This window comes from Halichoerus grypus, chromosome 2 (genome assembly GCF_964656455.1).
Source record: "Halichoerus grypus chromosome 2, mHalGry1.hap1.1, whole genome shotgun sequence".
Classification (NCBI taxonomy): domain Eukaryota; kingdom Metazoa; phylum Chordata; class Mammalia; order Carnivora; family Phocidae; genus Halichoerus; species Halichoerus grypus.
Window position 1 is genome coordinate 28510041 of NC_135713.1, and position 6329 is coordinate 28516369.

The window sequence follows — 6329 nt, forward strand, 5'->3', positions numbered from 1 at the left end:
GAATTAATTCCTCATGTGCCCCCCCACACACACACACCCCCACACGCACATACCTGCATCACCTCCCTTCTTGTAGCTGGACACAGCAGGGAGGAGGGAAACAACAGGGACTTAGAGGCAAACATAACCAAGAGTCCATCGCCCATCACGAAATTCTGGGTAAAACTGTAAGCCTCAGCTGCAAAATTGGGATAAGAAAACAACCCCCCACAGTGGGCATGGGGGTGTCTTATTTTATTCAATGCTCAAAACAACCCCTTTGATGTTAAGTTCCAGGTACCTATTAAGAATTCAAAAAAATTTGTTCTCTTGCCCCTTTCATCATTTTATATTAGACACTCACTAATTGTCCTATAAAATCTAGATTCCTATTTCCTTCCTATCATTGCTTGCCTGCCTTACTATATTAAAAGAATAGCAAAGAGCTTACCTTGTGCCAGGCATTGTTCTAAGAGATTTACATGGTTAAAATCAAGTCCTGCCAGCCCTCTGAAATGGAGACTATTATCCCCCATTTTACTGATGAGGAAAATGAAGTGTGGTGAGTTTAATAGGTTTCCCAAGGCCACAAGCTTGGGACTAACTTTTTTGTTTGTTTGCTTGCTTGCTTGCTTGCTTGCTTGTTTGGAGAGTGGGGAGGGGCAGAGGGAGAGGGAGAAAGAACCCTCAAGCAGACTCCCTGCTGAGCTCAATGCAGGGCTCAATCTCATGACCCTGAGATCATGACCTGAGCCAAAATCAAAAGTCAGGCACTTAACCAACTGAGCCACCCAGGCATCCCCCAGAACTAATGTTTTTAATTCAACAGTGTGGGTCCAGCAAGCATACTGTTAACCTTTCAGCTAAATTTGGCTCTTTGCCTCCCTTATAACAATAGCTAACACATAGTGAGTGCCTATTATGTACTGAGCTCTTTACATAGATGGTCTCATCTAATCTTTATTAAAACTCTGCAGATAATTATTATCATTACTCCCATTCTACAGATGAGAGGTCAAATAACTTGCCTGAGGTCACAAAACTAACCAACGGTGAAGTTGGAATTCCAGTAAGATGATGCGATTCTAGAGTCTTCGGTCCTAACCACACTTCTCCTTTAGACTTCCATGTAGTTCCAGCCTCCCAAACTGCTTGTGACTTCAAAGGCAGAGCAGTCTCTGCCTGCAGAAGATACTCTCTCACCAGGTAGTTGATGATGGGGGTAGTGATCATGGCCAAGTGGGTAACGGAGTCTGGTCCAGCCTTTGAGACTGCACAGTAGCACAAGCACAAGAAAGATAAATAGAGAAAGCCCAGGTGACTCTCAGTGTGTTTGCTGTCCAGTGTCTGAAGGCACAGTAGAACTGAGACTAAACAAGTTCTCAATTCAATGGCATCATCTTTAACTTGATGAATTCCAAATGACCAGTGTTAACACCTGTTTGAGTACTATCCTCTTCCTCTTTCAGAGTCTCTCCATTGACATGTTATTGTCATTTTCGGTGAGACAATTCAGCAGGGACTGCCCTGAGAACCACGGGCATCGGGCATCCTGGATTCCTGACACTGTTGGTTGTTCCCCTACCCCTCGACCTTCTCCACCACCCCTCCCCATCTCCCACCCTCCCATCCCCGTTGCTGTGGCAACCAAAAATGCCTTCACACATTTCTAAATGTTCCTTGAAACGAACCTTCCCTGGGTCAAGAACCAGTATAGCTGAAAGGTGGTTTTACTCTAGATGGAATATAATTTCCCTGAATCAGGCATTCACAATGTTTATGGAATTTTGATATTCTATCTCTAACACCCTTGCTTGTCAGTTACCTATCATTGTAAGCTCCTCCCAGCCTGGCACTGTGTTCTGTCTTGTAAGGTATATGATATTGTGGAAGACGCTATTTTCCTTCATGAAATCACAGAAACCAAACTCTTAATTTTGTACTACCTTCTGGGTCTTTCAGCAGTGCAGTTGGTTTGGTGTGTATATATTTGTATACATATATTATATATATGTGTGTATATATATAAACAAACATATACAACACAAAAACAATTCAATTACTTTTTTAAAAATTGAGAACTTCATGATACTTTTGATATAAGAGGTCCCCCCACCAGGGTGTTACACAGAAAAAAAGTGTGGGTAGGGAGGAATCATTGGCTCCAATGAATGGGAACAGCAGTCAGCCAACCCAATCCTTGGGTGGTTGTTTTCTCTTTGTTAACAAGCTGTATTATTTTCCTCTTGCTGCTGCAACAACTTACCATAAACTTAATGGCTTAAAACAATACAAATTTATTCTCTTACAGTTCTAGAGATGAGAAATCTAAAATCAAGGTGTTAACTGGACTGCATTCCTTCCGGAGGCTGCTGGACAGAATCTATGTTCTTGCCTTTTTCAGTTTCTAGATGCCATCTGCATTCCCTGGCTGGTGGCCCCTTCCTGGCATCCCTCCAACCTCTTACTTCCATTGGCATATCTCCCGCTGCTCACTCTTATCTTGCCTCCCTCCTGGAAGGATACTTGTGATTATACTGGGTCTACCCAGACAATCCAGCATAATTTCCTCATCTCAAGATCGTTAACAAAGTTCCTTTTACCATGTTAGGTGACATGTTCATAGGGTCCAGGGATTGGACATGGACCTCCTTGGGTGACCATGACTCAGCCCGCCATAGATACCAAGACCAGGTGTCCTCCCGTGAGGGGTTTTCCAGTTTAAGGCTCTTCCTCTCTAACACAATGGTACTTGGAAGCTCCATGAAGCCCAGGCTCCACATCCATGAAACAAACCTTTATTCTCTACAGTAAAGCAGGATGGTATGGTGCTTTAGGATCAAAGGACAGGACTTCTGAGCTAGCCTTTGTCACCTTTTATCAGCTGGATCACAGACAACTCATTGCACCTCACTAAGCTTCAGTTTCCTTGTGTGTGAAATGGAAACACCACCTGCTCTCAGCGTTGACATGAGGATTGAAGATCAGCTCTGAAAAGGGCCTGGAACATATTAGGCCCTCCAGGAGACCCTCTTGGGTGACAGTGAACTAGAGCTACCCAGCAATAGCATTGTCATGATGAGTCTGCCCATGATAGGGATGAAGGGTGAGGTGAAGAGGAAGAACCCAGAGAAAAGAAAATGTTGGTCACAGGGCAAGAATGAGGTTATCCTATCCTTCTTTTTCTACTTGACCCACTTTGTGATGGCAATAAAAATCTCTTTCTGCTTTTACATTATCCATTGTTAACATCAAATATATAAGCAGTAGACATCAGGTCTGTGTTGGAAGCAAATGGCTAACCTCAAGAAGAATGCCTTCTGTGCTCTGAAGATGGTGCTGGGATTTAGGAGACTTAAAAGTTATGTGAATATTCAACATTGCTCACACCCAGTTGGATTGAAAAAGCAAAAATCCCTAAGTGATTGGTGATCTCAGTTTCCTTCTCTGCAAATGAGGATTTTGAAAAAAAAAAAAAAAATACCCCTTTTTCTAACTGGATAGGTCATGGAAGAACCTCAAAAAATTTCATTAATGAATGTGCCTTTCATCTTTATATTTGGAAGGATAATCATGGCTTAACTCAAGACTTGTGTCTTAGAAATCAGTATCAGCACATGAAAGAGTTAAGTATTCTCTTATGAGAAAGACTTGTGAAACTCAACTATTGTTTCTTTTATACTCTTAGGCACTGATCATTTTAATCAGTGATAAGACACCTTGTTTAAAACAATTAGCTTTGGCAATACACAGATACACACAACACTAAATTCAAAAAGTGTTCATTTTCTTCTTCCCTGCCACACGTATGAGATAATAGAGATAAGGAAAGTAGGTGGAAGATGATGCTAAGTAATTTCAGGGCATTATTACAGAGTGAGGCTGGTGAGACTTTTGTCCTTTTGACAAATTGAAAGAAGCCGGCAGAACAAATCTTGTTTCAGGAGTGCATTTTCACTTAGCTGTCCTCTAAGTGGAAATGCATTACCCTTAGAAATAAAAATCAAAGTTCTTCAACTGACGAAGATAAAATGGCAGATTTGGCTCCCAGCAATACATGCTTGACAGCTACTTGAGTTCCAGGAAAAGAAAACAAAAAAATTAAATTTGACAGAAATGAAGAGAAGGAAAAAAGAGAATTTTTTCCAGTTAGTGTCTGAATGCCTTTGAAGGATTTTAGGGCAATTCAATAACAGGCCACTTAGACATCTCCCCCATTTTATCCTATAGACACGAGCCTATTTCAATGGAGCTGCCACCCTAAACAGGCGGTGTCTCCACGTGTAGTCCATGGACTGATTGCATGATGACTTGCTCAAGACAACCCAAGAACAAACGTGAGCACTGACCTGCCTGGAAATGAATTGTACAGCTTTCCAGCAGTCCTCACTTCTGGACTCAAGAATGCACTTCTGCAGAATTCTTGCAAAAACCTGTTCTCCAGGCTGAGCTTCGGATTGAGGAGTTTGTTCCATGTTTAGAGAACTGTGCTATCCAGTACGGTAGTGGCTACTTTAATTTAAATTAATTTAAATAACTTATTTAAGTCCATTATTTAAATTAATTAGCTGATTTTATTTAAAATTAAATGAAATTAAAAATTCAGTTCTTCCATTACACTAGCCACATTTTGAGTATTCAGTAGCCCCACGTGGCTAAGTGGCTACCACGTTGGACAGCACAGATATAGGACATGGCCAGCAGGGCAGAAAGTCTTATTCACTGAGTTATCTCTGAGCTCAGGAAACTGTAGGTTGATAGTGAAGTGTGGGGAGTGGGAGAGGTGGTGCGAAAGGAAGACAGTCGGAGAGGAGGGATTGTCGTGGACTTCCATGAGCAACTAGAGGGGAATTCAAGTCAAAAAAATAATTGCTGAGTGCCTACTCCATGAGCACCAAACCTGAGAGAAACAAAGATAAATAAATGAGATGTAGTTCCTGTCCTCAGGAAATTCAAAGTAAGACCAAAGAAACAAATACGCATTACGAAACCACTTTTTCTTTTTTTAAAGATTTTTTTTTTCTTTATTTGAGAGAGAGAGAATGAGAGAGAGCACATGAGAAGGGGGAGGGTCAGACGGAGAAGCAGACTCCCTGCCGAGCAGGGAGCCCGATGCGGGACTTGATCCAGGGACTCCAGGATCATGACCTGAGCCGAAGGCAGTCGCTTAACCAACTGAGCCACCCAGGCACCCCACGAAACCACTTTAATACAAGTTATAGTGCCAAAAGGAACATCTCATGAGAGAGCTATGGGGGCACTCAGGGAGTTATTAATGGAAATTAAAGATGAGAATATTTAAGCGGCTGAAGGGTGGAAGAAAATGGAGACCACAGGGTAGGAGAAGACCCGCAAAGGGAGATAACAGGGATTGGAGAAAGATGTCAAAGTGGAATCGCTGACAAACACAAGCCTGATATGGAGCCAGGCTAGTTGAAGGTGTAGATTCCCAACATCACCAAACACCATTTTTTATTAGACTCCCACCACTATGTTTCAAAAGATGTTTATCATTACTACCTGTGTTTTTTCTTGAAGCAATTTCTACTTTATGCCTGTATTATGTTTTGGGTTGCTGAACTCCTTCTGGATCAAAGATTTCATAATTTTATCATTAAGAAGGGGCCATTAGATATATTCATTCATCTAACAAATATTTACTGGGGATCTACTCTGAGTTAGGGGAATACAGTGGTGGATTAAATATACAGCGCTACCTTCTCTTGTTACTGACATAGAGATTCCAAGAACTCCCCTGTGAAAGGGCATTTGGGAGGGGGTGTTGGGATGGAGCTAGATGGGAGAAAGCTGGGGAGTGGATGGGAAGAAGAACAGAAAACCATGCTGCTGTGGTTTTGTGAAATTTGGCTATGAAAAAAAGGCTTGTGATGAGATAGTTCGTGGAAGTAACAGGAGCAAGAAAAGATTCATTTCAACATGAGAAGAGCCTGTAAATTCATGTAAGAAATATTTTGACCACCTACCATGGCCAGGCATGGGGCTTACATTCCACAGGAGCATGTGTCCCTTATGTTCACTCAACAAATGTGCGATGAGTCCCTTGACACTTGGCTGGACACCGTGGAGGGTACAAGTGTCTGCAAAATAACCATAGCCCATATATGAGCACGACTACCATGTTTGAAGGCAAAAGTGAGGGGAAAATCAAGCCCTAGTGTGAGAAGAGTTATCAAGGGGGCCAGTTCCAGGGAGATAGTGGAACGATGACTTACATGCCCACTTGGGAAGATTTGTTTTGGACCAGCGTGGGGGACATCTTTTCTTTTCATAGGAGGTTATGGTCAGTTGGTACAAATTTTCTATAAAGTAATTGGGAAAAATATATCAAA

General features: G+C 42.0%; 1 long non-coding RNA gene across 1 annotated transcript; it reads right to left on the reverse strand.

The window, feature by feature from the left end:
- Positions 1-923: 923 nt before the first annotated feature.
- On the reverse strand, positions 924-4382 carry LOC144380944 (uncharacterized). The gene is made up of 2 exons (XR_013445298.1): positions 4329-4382; positions 924-1250 (listed from the first exon to the last, which is right to left on the reverse strand). It is a non-coding gene; the product is annotated as an uncharacterized LOC144380944 (long non-coding RNA).
- Positions 4383-6329: the final 1947 nt, after the last annotated feature.